Source organism: Kogia breviceps, chromosome 9 (assembly GCF_026419965.1).
Source record: "Kogia breviceps isolate mKogBre1 chromosome 9, mKogBre1 haplotype 1, whole genome shotgun sequence".
In the NCBI taxonomy this organism is placed as follows: Eukaryota; Metazoa; Chordata; class Mammalia; order Artiodactyla; family Physeteridae; genus Kogia; species Kogia breviceps.
The window spans coordinates 44,461,083-44,477,196 of record NC_081318.1 but is presented as its reverse complement, the minus strand read 5'-3'; the positions used below and the strand labels follow the sequence as shown (position 1 = coordinate 44,477,196).

The following is a 16,114-nucleotide window of genomic DNA, read 5'->3' as shown; positions in this document are numbered from 1 at the left end:
TCATTTTTAAACTCCTTGTTGAACTTGTTAACAATATTGCTTCTGTTTTATGTTTTGGTTTTTTGGCCCTGAGGCATGTGGTATCTTAGCTTCCCGACCAGGGATCGAACCCACAACCCAAGCATTGGAAGCCTTAACCACTGGACTGCAAGGGAAATCCCTATAGTCAGTCTTATTTCATCTTTACCCTCACTTATTTTCCTCCCTCCCATAGAATATTTTTGCCATATGATTTTTTTTTTTTTGAGCTGTGTTGGGTCTTCGTTGCTGTGCGCGGGCTTTCCCTAGTTGCGGTGAGTGGGGCCTACTCTTTGTTGCAGTGCACAGGCTTCTCATTGCAGTGGCTTCTCTTGTTGCAGAGCAGAGGCTCTAGGGTGTGCAGGCTTCCGTAGTTGTGACACAAGGGCTCAGTAGTTGTGGCGCTCGGGCTCTAGAGCTCAGGCCAGTAGTTGTGGTGCCTGGGCTTAGTTGCTCCGTGGCATGCAGGATCTTCCTGGACCAGGGCTCAAACCCGTGTCTCCTGCATTGGCAGGTGGATTCTTAACCACTGCGCCACCAGGGAAGCCTGCCATATGATTTTCTAAAGTTTTTATTTGGAAATAATTTCAAACCTAAATATAAGTTGCAAAAATGAAAATAGTAAAGAACCAAATACCCATTACCCTTTACTTTCATCTATTATTAACATTTATTCCATTTGCTTCATTTGTAGGTCTCTCTCTCTCTCTCACACACACACACACACACACACACACACACGCACACACACTGTTTCACTGTTTTGGGGGAACGATTTGAGGGTAACATACATCACAACCCTTTATCCCTAAATACTTCATTGTGTGTTTCCTAAGAATAAGGATATTCTCTTATAGACCATAGTATAATTACCAACCTCAGTAAATTGAACATTGACTCAATAATTTTATCTACTGTACCATTCTTATTCCAATTTTGTCAATTGTGTTCCTTAGAACTTTTTCTTTTTTTTCCCGCACCGTACAGCCTGTGGGCTCTTAGTGGGAACCGAGGAGGCCTCGGTTCCTTGCCACATGGGCCTCTCCCTGGGGTTGCTTGTGTGTCCTCATAGCATGGTACTGACCTCATCTAGAGCAAGTGATCCCTGAGAGGGCAAGGAGAAGGCAAAGCCTTGTGACCTACTCTTAGAAGTCACACACTGTCAACTCCACTACAGTCAACTCATTAGAAGTGAGGGACCAAGTCCAGCCCACATTCCAGGGAAGGGAAATTTAGCTCCAATTTTTTTTTTTTTTTTTAAGTTACAACTTTTTTTGTTTTGGCCACACCATGTGGCTTGTGGGATCTTAGTTCCCTGACCAGGGATTGAACCCATGCCCTTGGCAGTGAAAGTGGCAAGTCGTAACCACTGGACCGCCAGGGAATTCCCTAAAGTTCCAATTCTTGAAGAGAATATCAAAGAATTGGTGGACATATGTTAGGACCATTACAGAATCCATTGATGATTCTTGCCTGATGTAATCCTTACTCAATAATGATTTCCCACCTATTCTGTATTATTTTTAATGTGAATTCTAGCATCGTATTTCATCTGTAAATTTTTGAGAATGTATCTCAAAAAATAAATATTTTTTAATATTATAAACTGATATTATCAAGTAGCAAGTCAGTATTCAAATTTCCCTTTGTCCCATGAATGCTGTATTTTCTGAGATACAATTCACATGCCATAAAATTCACCCGTTTAAAGTGAACAGTCCAGTGGTTTATAGTATTTTCACAGTTGTACAGTCATCACCACTAGTTTCATCACACCAAGAAGAAACCCTGTATCCATTAGCAGTCACTACCCATTTCCAAATTAATTTCTGTGGGTATGCCTCTTCTGGATATTTCATATAAGTGGAATAATTACAATATGTGGTCTTTTATGTCTGGCTTCATTTGAAACCGTGGTGCAATCCACGTCACCTGCCTTCACTAATCAAGGTTTTGAGACTTTCAGGTCCTCCAAGCAGCACGTAGCCTAAACAATATGTTTGCCCAAGGTGTTTTCCAGGAACTTGGAGTCAGCTGCCTCTGCTTCAGGTTGAGCCAAGAGTCAGCTCTGTCTGGTTTGAGCCGAGCTGCTTAGGACTTGATAGGACCACTGACCCTTCAACTGGGCATGCGGGATCATCCGCTTGTGACATATTGAACGTGCAGAGACCTGCCCAGAACAATTATCACACCTTTTTCCAATAACCTTTCCTCTCTCTCCACGCCTCAGACTGCCCTGCTGCTTTGTTCTTTTTCCCATAAATACCTGAGCCCCTTGCCTTTGGGAGGGCAGATTTGAGATCTGTCTTCCCGTCTCCTCACTTTGCTGCAAACCTGGGCGTCTTACCATTTTGGCTTTCTGTGCATCCGGCAGAACAAACCTGGTTTGGTAACACCCTCACTTAGTATAAAGTTTTTAAGGTTGATCTGTTGTAACATGAATAAGGAACTCCATTCCTTGTTGTGTCTGAATAATATTCCTTTGTATGGATTTACCAGGCTTTGTTTATCCATTTTTTTGGCTATTGCGAATAATTGCTTATGTACAAGTGTTTGTGTGGAGCCATATTTATTTTTAGTTTGTTTGAATTGGTACTGAACTAAAGTCTACCCAAGGCCATTAGTTGATAAATCTTTCAAGTCACCATAGGTTCCTCCTCTACAACTTTGTATTTTTTCCCAGTTTGTTGAAGAAATTTGGGTCATTTGTTCTGTATAGTTTTCCAAGACCTGTATTTTGCTGATTGGATCCTTTAGGCATAAATAATTTAAAATGTTCTTTTTTTTTTTTTTTTTTTTTTGTGGTGCGAGGGCCTCTCACTGTTGTGGCCTCTCCCGTTGTGGAGCACAGGCTCCGGACGCACAGGCTCAGCGGCCATGGCTCACGGGCCCAGCCGCTCCGCGGCATGTGGGATCTTCCCAGACCAGGGCACGAACCCGCGTCCCCTGCATCAACAGGCGGCCTCTCAACCACTGCGTCACCAGGGAAGCCCTAACATGTTCTTCTAACATCTGTAGTTTCATAGGTTGGTAGCTGGGTATAGAGGCTTGATCACATTCACACTTGATGGGGGCGGGAGGGCTGGCAAGATTACATCCTATGGCCTGTTAACTCTACAAACAAAGTCCCAAACTTGCCTTAATAAAAGGTGAAAATGTAACTGTTTAGTATATTTTATGAAGAAATTGAGCTTCATAAGTGGACAAATATGGGGAATTATATATAATCAGTGTTAATTTAAATGATCTTATTCAGGTGAGTGATTTTTTTTTTTTTTTAAGGGCGTATGAAGAAGCCCTTTTCAAATTCTTATCTCAACAGAGCAGACTTCTGAGTGAACGAGTCCACAGTGTGATCCATATTAATAGGCTTCTCGTCTTTAAGTCTTCATCCCTTCTTTCTCTTAATTACTGAAGCACAAATTGCTTCAGAGAAATTTAAATACTAGTATTTGAACTTTTTGCATAATTCTTTTATTTCCCCATACCGTGCAGCATGCGGGATCCTAGTTCCCTGACCAGGAATCAAACCTGGGCCCTCGGCAATGAGAACGCAGAGTCCTAACCACTTGGCCGCCAGGAAATACCCTATACAGAATATTCTTTGTAGTTCCTTTTTATTTTTCAAGGGTGAGCTGCTTTTTAATAAGTCAATGTCTGTTTATACTTTTCTCTTGGTTTGGGTCATGATGTTTGATCATGAGAGCTTTCAATGGAATGTGGAATAGAAGAAAGAAAAAAAATCTGCCAAATGTGTTAGAAAGCATTTGAAATAGAAGTGCTGGCTCCTATTTAAAACACTTCTCTTTGCTGCATACACCAAGATGAGAGTAAAAGATGCCTTAATATTTAATTTTTATATTGTCAGAGACAGTGGTTTTAATATATTCCTATTTATCTGTTGTTGTATTTTTAGTTTTTTGATAACTGAGTTCTTCTAAGTGGTTTCACGTAAAACCACATTTCAAGCCTTGTTTGTTTTCAAGTATCCAAATGTATGTCTCAGCCCAAGCATCTTTGTAAAACTAGGCATAGAAGTCTTTTAAATGCTGAACTGTAGTACCTGCTTGATTTATTTTTTTAGTCAGTAATAGATGAAACTATTAGTACAGTTTTATCAGGAAGTTACTGGTGTGTATGTGTGATTTACAGTGATTCTGTATATGTTCCCCAGCTTCAGAACACTTGGAACTACTGCTGTGGTTTCTGGAAGGGTCAGTTGTTGGTTCTTAAAGTTATACCTGTGCAGCTTGGGTTTGAGTTTTTAAAGAATAGTTAACTTTTAAAGAAATTTCCTTAGCCAAAGAGCAGTTTGAGTTGTATCCATGGTTTTTGCTGGGTTAACATCGGCTTCAGTTAAACCGTTTGAATTATAAAGTAAGCATAATTATGGTGAAGAAGATCAGTCTCATTTTTAAATGCTGAATCACATTTTATTTCTTTAATACAATAGAAACATCAAAATTCAGGACCACTGAAATATGCCAACTTTTGTTTTGGGGTTTGTGTGTGTAGGTAGTTGTGTTGATTTGTTTGCTTGGGGTTTTTTTTGTTTGTTTTTAAATTTTTAAATTTTATTTTATTTTTATTCTTGGGTGCATTGGGTCTTTGTTACTGAGTGTGGGCCTTCTCTAGTTGCAGCGAGTGGGGGCTGCTCTTCGTTGCGGTGCACAGGCTTCTCACTGTGGTGGCTTCTCTTGTGGAGCACAGGCCCTAGGTGCACGGGTTTCAGTAGTTGTGGCTCGTGGGCTCAGTAGTTGTGGCATGCAGGCTCTAGAGCACAGGCTCAGTAGTTGTGGCACACAGGCTTAGCTGCTCTGCGGCATGTGGGATCTTCCCGGACTAGGGCTTGAACCTGTGTCCCTGGCATTGGAAGGCAGATTCTTAACCACCGCACCACCAGGGAAGCCCGTGTTTGCTTGTTTTTTAAAGAAACTGAAACTGCTATATCTGCTAGTGAAAGAAAGTGCTTTGTTTTGCTCTGAAGATTCTGCAGTTGTTTAGGTGTATCTTGGTGCATAAATTACAAAGAATAATGCTAGTTAAATGCCAATGAACTATTTTACTCTTTTTATGTGAAACATACACATTTTTGGAGGGTGATGGTGGCAGTGGTGCCTCTTACTACCTTATGTAAAACACTTGAACATTTTCATCTATATTGCCATCATCTGTTTAATATTCCCAGTATATTTTCTCAGTCTATTTACTTAAAATTGAATGGAATGATATAACAAGCAATAAAATCTGAATCACACACACACACACACACACACACACACACACACACACACAAAGAAAGTAATAGTTCAATTTTTAAAAATAAGTTTCTGTATTTTGGCAGGAACACAAATAGAATTTTTGACATTCATTATATTAGATGATTAATGATATTTCTTTTGATATAAAGTCCTCTTCTTTAGGGTTTAATATTCCATATATTCTAATGAGTACACTTTTCCCAAATAAAAATAATTAAGAAATTTTGAAATTTTTCGTGCTAATGTTTTAATTTCTGAAGACAGTAACGAAAAGAGATTAGATATTTAGTAGACCATTTCCAGGAAAAAAAGACATTGACATATTTTACAGTGGTATCCCCTAGGAGGTTCAGTGGATTAAGGGTAAAATAAGTTCCTTTGCGTACCACTAAACAGCTGGCTCTCTCCCACAGAGAGAAGAATATTTTCAACATGGAAAATATATGATACAACATGTGCTTAGTATTGGGAAAATATCTACTTTGAAATACATATATTAATGTTTGTATTTCAGTGTTTTTCCTCTAAAAATAATGTTACTGGTACAATGAAAAATAACAGGGAAAAGGAATCACAATAAAAATGAAAGGGGAGGTGACACTGCGGGGTGGGCCCCCAGGCTGCAGGGTGGACAGCAGATACAGGGACGCGGTTTGAGCTCCCACTCCCCCATGGCGTCATTGCCGCCATGATGGGGCTAGTGCTGCTCTACTCCGGGGTCTTCGTGGCCTTCAGGTCCTGCCTGCTCGTCATGGGAATATGCTACACCATTTTTGACTTGGGCTCCCGCTTTGATGTGGCTTGGTTCCTGACAGAGACTTCCCCCGTCATGTGGTCAAACCTGGTCATTGGCCTAGCTATCTCCCTGTCTGTGGTTGGGGCAGCATGGGGCATCTACGTCACTGGCTCTTCCATCACTGGGGAAGGGGTGAAGGCCCCCAGGATTAAGACCAAGAACCTGATCAGCATCATCTTCTGTGAGGCTGTGGCTGTCTATGGCATCATGGTGATTGTCATTAGCAACATGGCTGAGCCTTGCAGTGCTACTGACCCCAAGGCCACTGACCATCAAAACTACCATGCAGGCTACTCCATGTTTGGGGCTGGCCTTACAGTGGGCCTGTCTAACATCTTCTGTAGAGTCTGTGTGGGCATTGTGGGCAGTGGAGCCACCTTGGCTGATGTGCAGAACTGCAGCCTCTTTGTAAAGATTCTCATTGTGGAGATCTTTGGCAGCGCCGTTGACCTCTTTGGGGTCATCGTTGGCAATCCTTCAGACCTCCAGAGTGAAGCTTGGTGATTAGATGATCTGTTTGGGTGGGGCCACCCCCCACTCTTATTTATTTGTGGTTTTCCCAGGACAGCTGGAGCTGTGCCCCTTAGGCTTTCAGGGGGTTTGGTGTTCAGGGCCCTCCCTGCATTCACTTATGCTGCCTGTGGACTTGGAGGCACTGCCTGGCTGGACCCTCAGTGTGGCGAGTGGGCTGCTGATGACTCTGTGCAGCTTTGCACCCATGTCCCACCTCTACCTCCAACCCATCTTCCCAGTGTTTGTGAAATAAACGTGGTATTTGTCTGGGTCAAAAAAAGTGAAAGGGAAATGTGTTATAATTCAGAAGCTTTAATTTTCAACAAATCATTAGCCTAATATATCTTCCTCTTGTTGGAATTTTTATTCTTACTGTTGCTCATACTGTCCTCTTTCTGCTCAGCGGTTTTTTGGTTCATTTTTAAGTTTTTGTGGCCTCATCTACCTCTACACAGCCAGACCTGAGAACTGATTCCAGGGAGCCTCGATGCTGAGTCACAGTGGAACACACGTTTGCAGTTAGCTCTTGCACACTTGCCCTTGGGCGTCAGGCCCTTGTGGACCACAAGGCCATATTCCTGGGACCAGAGGTTTGCCCATACTGTGCAATTGACGAGGAGGTTTGAATGGTGGTTACAGTCCATGCTGTCCTTGGGGATCCAGCAGTCAAGAAATCCAGGTGTCTCCCATACCATGGAGTCAGGCCTGGTCAGTGGGTCTTGTTGACTAGTGGGCTCCAGAGTCATTTAACGTGACTCTAGTAGTCTTTTATAGTTTTCTTTATATCTGGTATAATAAGATATTCTAGGTTCCTTTGTACATTTCTTTTTTTTTTTTTGCAATTGAAGTTATTCTTTTTTAATTTTTATTTTATACTGGAGTATAGTTGATTTACAATGTTGTGTTAGTTTCGGGTATACAGAAAAGTGATTCATTTATACATATACATATTTCCATTCTTTTTCAGATTCTTTTCTCATATAGGTTATTACAGAATATTGAGTAAAGTTCCCTGTGCTATACAGCAGGTCCTTGTTGATTTATCTATTTTATTTATAGTAGAGTGTATATGTTAATCCCGAACTCCTAATTTATCCCTCTCCCCTCCCACCTTTCCCCTTTGGTAACAATAAGTTTGTTTTTGAAGTCTGTAGGTCTGTTTTGTTTTGTAAATAAGTTCATTTGTATCATTTGTTTAGATTCCACATGTAAGTGATATCATATGATATTTGTCTTTCTCTGACTTCACTTAGTATGATAATCTCTAGGTCCATTTATGTTGCTGTAAATGGCATTATTTCTTTTTTATGGCTGAGTAATACTCCAGTGTGTGTGTGTGTATCACATCTTGTTTATCCATTCCTGTGTTGATGGACATCTAGGTTGCTTCCATGTCTTGACTATCGTAAATAGTGCTGCATTGAAACATTGGGGTGCATGTATCTTTTGTAATTATGGTTTACTCCAGATATATGCCCTGGAGAGGGATTGCTGGATCATATGCTAGTTCTATTTTAAGTCTTTTAAGGAACCCCTATGCTGTTCTCCATAGTGGTTGTACCAATTTACATTCCCACCAGTAGTATAGGAGGGTTCCCTTTTCTCCACACCCTCTCCAGCATTTATTGTTTGTAGACTTTTTGATGATGGCCATTCTGAACAGTGTGAGGTCATACCTCACTGTAGTTTTGATTTGCACTTCTCTAATAATTAGGGATGTTGAGCATCTTGCCGTGATTTTGGCCATCTGTATGTCTTCTTTGGAGAAATGTCTGTTTAGATCTTCTGTCCATTTTTTTTTATTGTTTTTTTTTTATATTGAGCTGTTTGTATAATTTGGAGATTAATCCCTTGTTGGTTGCATTGTTTGCAAATATTTTCTCCCATTCTGAGGATTGTCTTTTCATTTTATTTATAGTTTCCTTCGCTGTGCAGAAGCTTTTAATTAGGTCCCATTTGTTTATTTTTGTTTTTATTTTCATTATTCTAGGAAGTGGATCCAAAAAGATATTGCTGCAATTTATGTCAAAGAGTGCCCTATGTTTTCCTCTAAGAGCTTTAAATAGTATTCGGTCTTAGATTTAAGTCTTTAATCCATTTTGAGTTTATTTTTGTGTGTGGTGTCAAGAGAATGTTCTAATTTCATTCTTTTACACGTAGCTCTCCAGTTTTCCCAGCATCACTTATTGACGTGATTGTCTTTTCTCCGTTGTATATTCTTGCCTCCTTTGTCATAGATTGACCATAGGTACATGAGTTTATTTCTGAGCTTTCTGTCCTATCCCATTGAGCTATATTTCTCTTTTTGTGACAGTACCATACTGTTTTTATTAGTGTAGCTTTGTAGTATAGTCTGAAGCCAGGGAGCCTGATACCTCCAGTTCTGTTTTTCTTTCTTAGGATTGCTTTGGCTATTCAGGGTCTTTTGTGATTCCATACAAATTAAAAATTTTTTGTTCTAGTGAAAAATGCCATTGGTATTTGATAAGGATTGCATTGAATCTAGATTACCTTGGGTAGTATAGTCATTTTGACAGTATTGATTCTTCCAATCCAAGAACATTGTATATCTTTCCATCTGTTTGTGTCATCTTCAGTTGCTTTTATCAGCATCTCATAGTTTTCGAGTACAGGTTTTTTGCCTCCTTAGATAGGTTTATTCCTAAGTATTTTATTCTTTGTGATGGTAAATGGGATTGTTTCCTTAATTTCTCTTTCTTATTTTTCATTGTTAGTGTAGAGAAATGCAAAGGGACTTCCCTGGTGGTCCAGTGGTTAAGACTCTGTGCTCCCAGTGCAGGGGGCCTGGGTTCGATCCTTGGTCAGGGAACTAGATCCGGCATGCTGCAACTAAAAGAGCCCACATGCCACAACTAAAAGAGCCCACACGCTGCAATGAAGATCCTGCGTCCTACAACTAAGACCTGGTGCAGCCAAATAAATAAATGTTTTTTACAAAAAAAGAAATGCGAGAGATTTCTGTGTATTAATTTTGTATCCTGCAACTTTACCAAATTCATTGATGAGCTCTAGTAGTTTTCTGGTAGCATCTTTAGGATTTTCTGTGTATAGTATCTTGTCATCTTCAAACAGTGACAGTTTTACTAATTCTTTTCCAATTTGTATTCCTTTTCTTTCTTTTTCTTCTCTGATTGCCATGGCTAGAACTTCCAGAACTATGTTGAATAAGAGTGGCAAGAATGGACATCCTGGTCTTGCTCCTGATCTTAGAGGAAATGCTTTCAACTTTTCACCATTGGGAGTATGATGTTAGCTGTGGGCTTGTCATATATGGCCTTTATTATGTTGAGGTAGGTTCCCTCTATGCCCACTTTCTGGAGAGTTTTTATCGTAAATCAGTGTTGAATTTTATCAAAAGCTTGTTCTGCATCTATTGAGATGATCATATGTTTTTTATTCTTCAATTTGTTAATGTGTGGAAAACGTCACGTTTAGTCACCTTGGAGCCCACTGCCTGGTCCCATTATTTTCCCCCATCCCTATTCCTGAGCACCCTTTGATCTCTTATTTCTGGAAACAGTAAGCCCGTTCATCTATTGTAGAGTAACCCATGACTCAATATTACCATAGTGTGATGTCATTTTGTGCTATTTTGAACAATTAAAAGACTTTTTTTGAAAAAAAACAAATTTGTATCACACTGAATGATATGCAGATATTAAAAACCCTTTGCATCCCTGGGATAAATCCCACTTGATCATGCTGTATGATCCTTTTAATGTGTTGTTGGATTCTGTTTGCTAGTATTTTGTTGAGGATTTTTGTATCTATGTTCATTGGCATATAATTTTTTTGTGTGGTATCTTTGTCTCATTTTGTAATCAGGGTGATGGTGGCCTCATAGAATGAGTTTGGGAGTGTTCCTTCCTCTGCAGTTTTTTAGAATAGTTTCAGAAGGATAGGTGTTAACTCTTTTCTAAATGTTTGATAGAATTCATCTGTGAAGCCGTCTGGTCTTGGACTTTTGTTTGTTGTAGGTTTTTAAATCACAGTTTCAATTTCAGTACTTGTGATTGGTCTATTCATATTTTCTATTTCTTTCTGGTTCAGGTTTGGAAGGTTATACGTTTCTAAGAATTTGTCCATTTCCTGTAGGTTGTCCATTTTACTGGCATATTATTGCTTGTAGTAGTTTATGATCCTTTGTATATCTGTGGTGTCAATTGTATCTTTATTTTTAATTTTATTGATTTCAGATCTCTCCCTTTTTTCTTGATGCCTCTGGCTAAAGGTTTATCAATTTTGTTTATCTTTTCAAAGAACCAGCTTTTCGTTTATTGATGTTTTCTATATTTTTCTTTGTCTCTATTTCATTTATTTCTGCTCTGATCTTTATGATTTCTTTCCTTCTACTAACTTTGGGTTTTGTTTGTTCTTCTTTCTCTAGTTGCTTTAGGTGTGATTTTAGATTGTTAATTTGAGATGTTTCTTGTTTCCTGAGGTAAGATTGTATTGCTATAAAATTCCCTCTGAGGACTGCCCTTGCTACATCCCATAGGTGTTGGTTCACTGTGTTTTCATTTTCATTTGTCTCTAGGTGTTTTTTGATTACCTCTTTGATTTCTTCTGTGATCCATTGGTTGATTAGTAGAATATTGTTTAGCCTCCATGTGTTTGCGTTTTTTACAGTTTTATTCTTGTAATTGATTTCTAATCTCATAGTACATAGTGGTTGGAAAAGATGCTTGGTATGATTTCAATTTTTGTAAATTTACCGAGTCTTGCTTTGTGTTGCAGCATGTGATCTGTCCTGGAGAATGCTCCATGTGCACTTGAGAAAAATGTGTATTCTGCTGCTTTGGGATGGAGTGTTCTATAATTATCAATTAAGTCCTGTGTCATTTAAGGCCTGTGTTTCCTTAGTGATTTTCTGTCTGGATGATCTGTCCATTGATGAAAGTGGGATGTTAAAGTCCCCCACTGTTATTGTGTTACTGTTGATTTTTTCCTGTTAGCATTTGCCTTATATCTTGATGTTCTCCTATGTTGGGTGCATATATATATATATTTTTTAATTAGTTAATTTGCTTATTTTTGGCTGCATTGGGTCTTCATTGCTGTATCCAGGCTTTTCTCTAGTTGCGGTGTGCAGGCTTCTCATTGCAGTGGCTTCTCGTTGCAGAGCACGGGCTTTAGGTGCGTGGCCTTCAGTAGTTGTGGCACATGGGCTCAGTAGTTCTGGTGCACGGGCTTAGTTGCTCCGCAGCATGTGGAATCTTCCCAGACCAGGTCTCAAACCTGTGTCCCCTGCATTGGCAGGCGGACTCTCAACCACTGCGCCACCAGGGAAGTCCATTGGGTGCATATATGTTTACAATTGTTATATCTTCTTTTTGGATTGATCCCTTGATCATTATGGAGTGTCCTTGTCTCTTGTAACAATCTTTATTTTAAAGTCTATTTTGTCTGATATGGGTATTACTACTCCAGCTTTCTTTTGATTTCCATTTGCATGGAATACCTTTTTCCATACCCTCACTTTGTCTGTGTTTGTCCCAACATCTGAAATGGGTCTCTTGTCAACAGCATGTATCAGGTCCTCTTTTTGTATCTATTCATCCAGTCTATGACTTGGAGTATTTAATGTTACATTTAAGGTAATTATTGATATTATGTTCCCATTGCCATTTTGTTAATTGTTATGGATTTGTTTTTGTAGGTCTTTTTTCTTCCCTTCCTCTTTTGTTCTCTTCTCTTGTGATTTGATGGCTATCTTTAGTGTTGTGTCTGGATTGCTTTTTCTTGTGTGTGTGTGTGTATGTATTGTAGATTTTTGGTTTGTGGTTACCATGAGGTTTTGATATAGCAGTCTATATATATATAAGATTATGTTAAGTTGCTAGTCTCTTCATTTCAAATGCATTTCCAATATCCTGCATTTGTACTCTCCTTTTCTCATGGTTGCTGGTTTTGATATCATATTTGTGTGTGGATGATTTCCGGCCTTGCTGTACGTTTGCCTTTACTGGTGAGCTTTCCCACTCATAATTTTCTTGTTTCTAGCTGTGGCCTTTCTTTTCCATCTAGAGAAGTTCCTTTAGCATTTGTTGCAAAGCTGGTCTGGTCATGCTGAATTCTCTTAGCTTTTTTTTTTTTTTTTTTTTTGCGGTACACGGGCCTCTCACTGTTGTGGCCTCTCCCATTGTGGAGCACGGGCTCCGGACACGTAGGCTCAGCGGCCATGGCTCACGGGCCTAGCCGCTCTGCGGCATGTGGGATCTTCCCGGACCAGGGCCCGAACCTGTGTTCCTTGCATTGGCAGGCGGACTCTCAACCACTGCGCCACCAGGGAAGCCCTCTCTTAGCTTTTGGTTGCCTGTAAAGCTTTTGACTTGTCCAACAACTCTGAACAAGAGCCTTGCGGGTAGAATATTCTTGGTTATAGGTTTTTCTCTTTCTTCTCTTTAAATACGTCATGCCACTACGTTCTGACCTGCAGAGTTTCTGCTGAGAAATCAGCTGATAACCTCTTGGGGATTCCCTTATATGTTATTTGCTGCTTTTCTCTTATTCCTTTTAATATTTTCCCTTTGATTTTAATTTTTGTGAATTTGATTAATATGTGTCTTGATGTGTTCCTCCTTGGTTTTATCCTGTGTGGGGCTCTCTGCAATTCCTGGACTTGAGTGTTTCTTTTCCCATGTGAGGGAAGTTTTTGGCTACTATCTCTTCGAATATTTTCTCAGGCCCGTTTTCTCTCTTCTCCTTCTGGGACCCCTACAATGCAAACGTTGATGCATTTGATGTTGTCCCAGAGATCTCTTAAGACTGTCCTCATTTCTTTTCATTCTTTTTTCTTGTGTTCCACAGCAGTGATTTCCACTAATCTGTCTTCCAGCTCACTTATTCGTTCTTCTGCCTCATTTATTCTGCTATCAACTCCTTCTTGTGTATTTTTCATTTCGGTTATTGTATTGTTCATCTTTTTGTTATTTAAATCTTCTAGTTCTTTGTAAAACATTTCATGTATCTTCTTGATCTGTGCCTCCATTCTTTTTCTGAGATCTTGGGTCATCTTTACTATCATTACTCTGAATTCTTTTTCAGGAAGATTGCCTATCTCCACTTCATTTAGTTGGTCTTTTGGAGTTTTATCTTGTTCCTTTGTCTGCAACATATTTCTCTGCCAACTCTTTTTGTCTAACTTTCTGTGTTTGTGGCCTCTGTTCCTCAGACTGCAGGACTGTAGCTCTTCTAGCATCTGGTGTCTGCCCCCTGGTGGGTGAGGTTGGTCCAGGGCCTGTGCAAGCGAGGGGCCAGTGGGAGGGACTCCCTGCCCACTGGTGCGTGGAGCTGAGTGTTCTGTCCCTCTTGTGGGTAGGGCCATGTCAAGGGATATGTGTAGAGGCAGCTGTGGGATCAGGAATACTTTAGGCAGCCTGTCTGCTGATGGGTGGGGCTGTGTTCCCACCCGTTGGTTGTTTGGCCTGAGGTGTCCCAGCACTGGAGACTGCAGGCTGTTGGATGGGGCCAGGTCTCAGTACCAAACTGGTGACCTCCAGGAGAGCTCGGGCCAATGAATATTCACTGGGGCCTCCACCACCAGTGTCCTCGCCCCCACCGTGTGCCACAGCTGACCTCTGCCTCCCCCAGGAGACCCTCCAAGACCCACAGGTAGGTCTGGCCCAAGCTCCCAGTGCATGTGAAACCTTGTGTGTGTCCTCTAAGAGTGGAGTCTCTGTTTCCCCCAGTCCTGTGGTGCTCAGGCACTCAAGCCCTGCTGGCCTTCAAAGCCAAATGCTCTGGGGGCTCTTCCTCCTGATGCAAGACCCCCAGGCTGATAAGCCTGACGTGGGGCTCAGAACTTGCACTCTTGTGGGAGAACCTCTGTCTGCAATATAATTATTTTCCAGGTTGTTGGTCGCCCACTGGCAGGTATGAGATTTGATTATATCATGAAAGCACCCCTCCTACCATCTCATTGTGACTTCCTTGGATGTAGACTATCATTTTTGGTAGGTTCAAGTCTTTTTTGTTGATGGTTGTGCAGCAGTTAGTTGTGATTTTGGTGTTTTTCATGAGAGGAGGTGAGCTCAAGTCCTTCTACTCTACCATGTTATCTCTAACAGCCTCCTTTGTACATTTCTTGTCTCACATCTGGAATTAGCCTTTTTTTTTTTTTTTTTGTCAAGAATCTTTGTTTCCTTTAGTGGGAAGTAGTATTTCAAGACTACTATCCACAGGCTAGGATGCTCACTGCCATAGGATTGGTGATTGTTTTGAGGCCTGTTAAATAGAATGAGAAAAAAATTTTTTTAATAAAATGTATTGTGAATTTGTATAGGGTTTTATTTATAAAACCCTGCAAACTCAGGGTTTTACTTATCCTCTTCTACTCTTCCTTTCTCCTCTGCAGGGAATTCTAGTTCTAAGAAGATTCTAGTAATAACAGGTTAGATTATTACTCATTTGCTTTAACCACAGTACACGCACAATAGTCTTAGAATACTCATAGCAACACTACCACTAATAATGTGACTAAAAAAAGTTATAAAGGTTTTTTTTCCTTAGGGTTTATTCCATTAGGGATACACAAATTACTGTTTTAAGTTCATTGAAACTTCCTTTTTGTGGGGTTATGCCGCCCCCATATACTAATTTAGATTCTTTTGCTTCATCTTAAAATCTTTAATTTTAATTTTGTTTTATAATTATGTAAAATATTTACATAATTTCAAAGTCAAATTTATAAAACAAGGTATGTTCAAAGGAGACTTCTATTTTTATCCCTCATACTGTTCTTTTCCTTTCCCTCTAGTTAACCATTTAAAAATGTTCATATTTATCTTTTTACCTTAAACACATAGCAAGTTTTATAAGTAATGTACATTTTACTGTATATACACACTTTTCTCCACTTTGCCCTTTAATGATATATTCTGGAGGATCTACTTTATGGATCTGACATTATTTAACCAATCCTGATTTAACCAATTGCTGATGGATTTTGTGTTGTTTGTGGTCTTTTTGCTATTACAAATACTGATGTAAGGAATAACAGAACTGTGCATACATTTAAAAAATATTTTTGCCAGTTTATCTTTGGGAGAGATCCCTAGATATAGGATTGTGATCAAAAGATTATTTTACCAGTATTGTCAAATCTCCCACAGCTACCATAATATTTTGCAGGACTATCAGGAATGTATGAGTGTGCTTGTTTCTCCACCAACAGTATTCAAACTTTTGGATTTTTGCCAATTTAATACATGATAAATAGTATCTCAGTGTTGGTTTTATTGTTTCTCTTAGCATATATTATATGGTTTATTTTTCACCTCAGAAGCTCAATTTCTTATAGAGCTCTTGGCCTTTTTATTTTTCAAAGCTCTTTAAAGATATTAGAGATACTAGCACTTGAAATTTTTTTTCCTGTTTTGTTCTCTTCTTACTTTGCCTATGGTTCTTGCCTAGGTGTCTTACTCGATACCAAAGTTTTGTTTTTTTGTATGTTAAATTACATTTTGTCTTATTACTTATGGAATTAGAGCTATTAGGAAAGTTT

The 16,114-nt window shown here is 39.6% G+C and overlaps 1 protein-coding gene and 1 pseudogene across 1 annotated transcript in view; both read left to right on the top strand.

The window, feature by feature from the left end:
- Positions 1-16,114, top strand: part of AVL9 (AVL9 cell migration associated) — a 97,500-nt gene that overhangs the window by 77,110 nt on the left and 4,276 nt on the right. The gene's annotated exons all lie outside the window — the stretch shown is intronic.
- LOC131762837 (V-type proton ATPase 21 kDa proteolipid subunit c'' pseudogene) lies at positions 5,968-6,579 on the top strand (annotated as a pseudogene).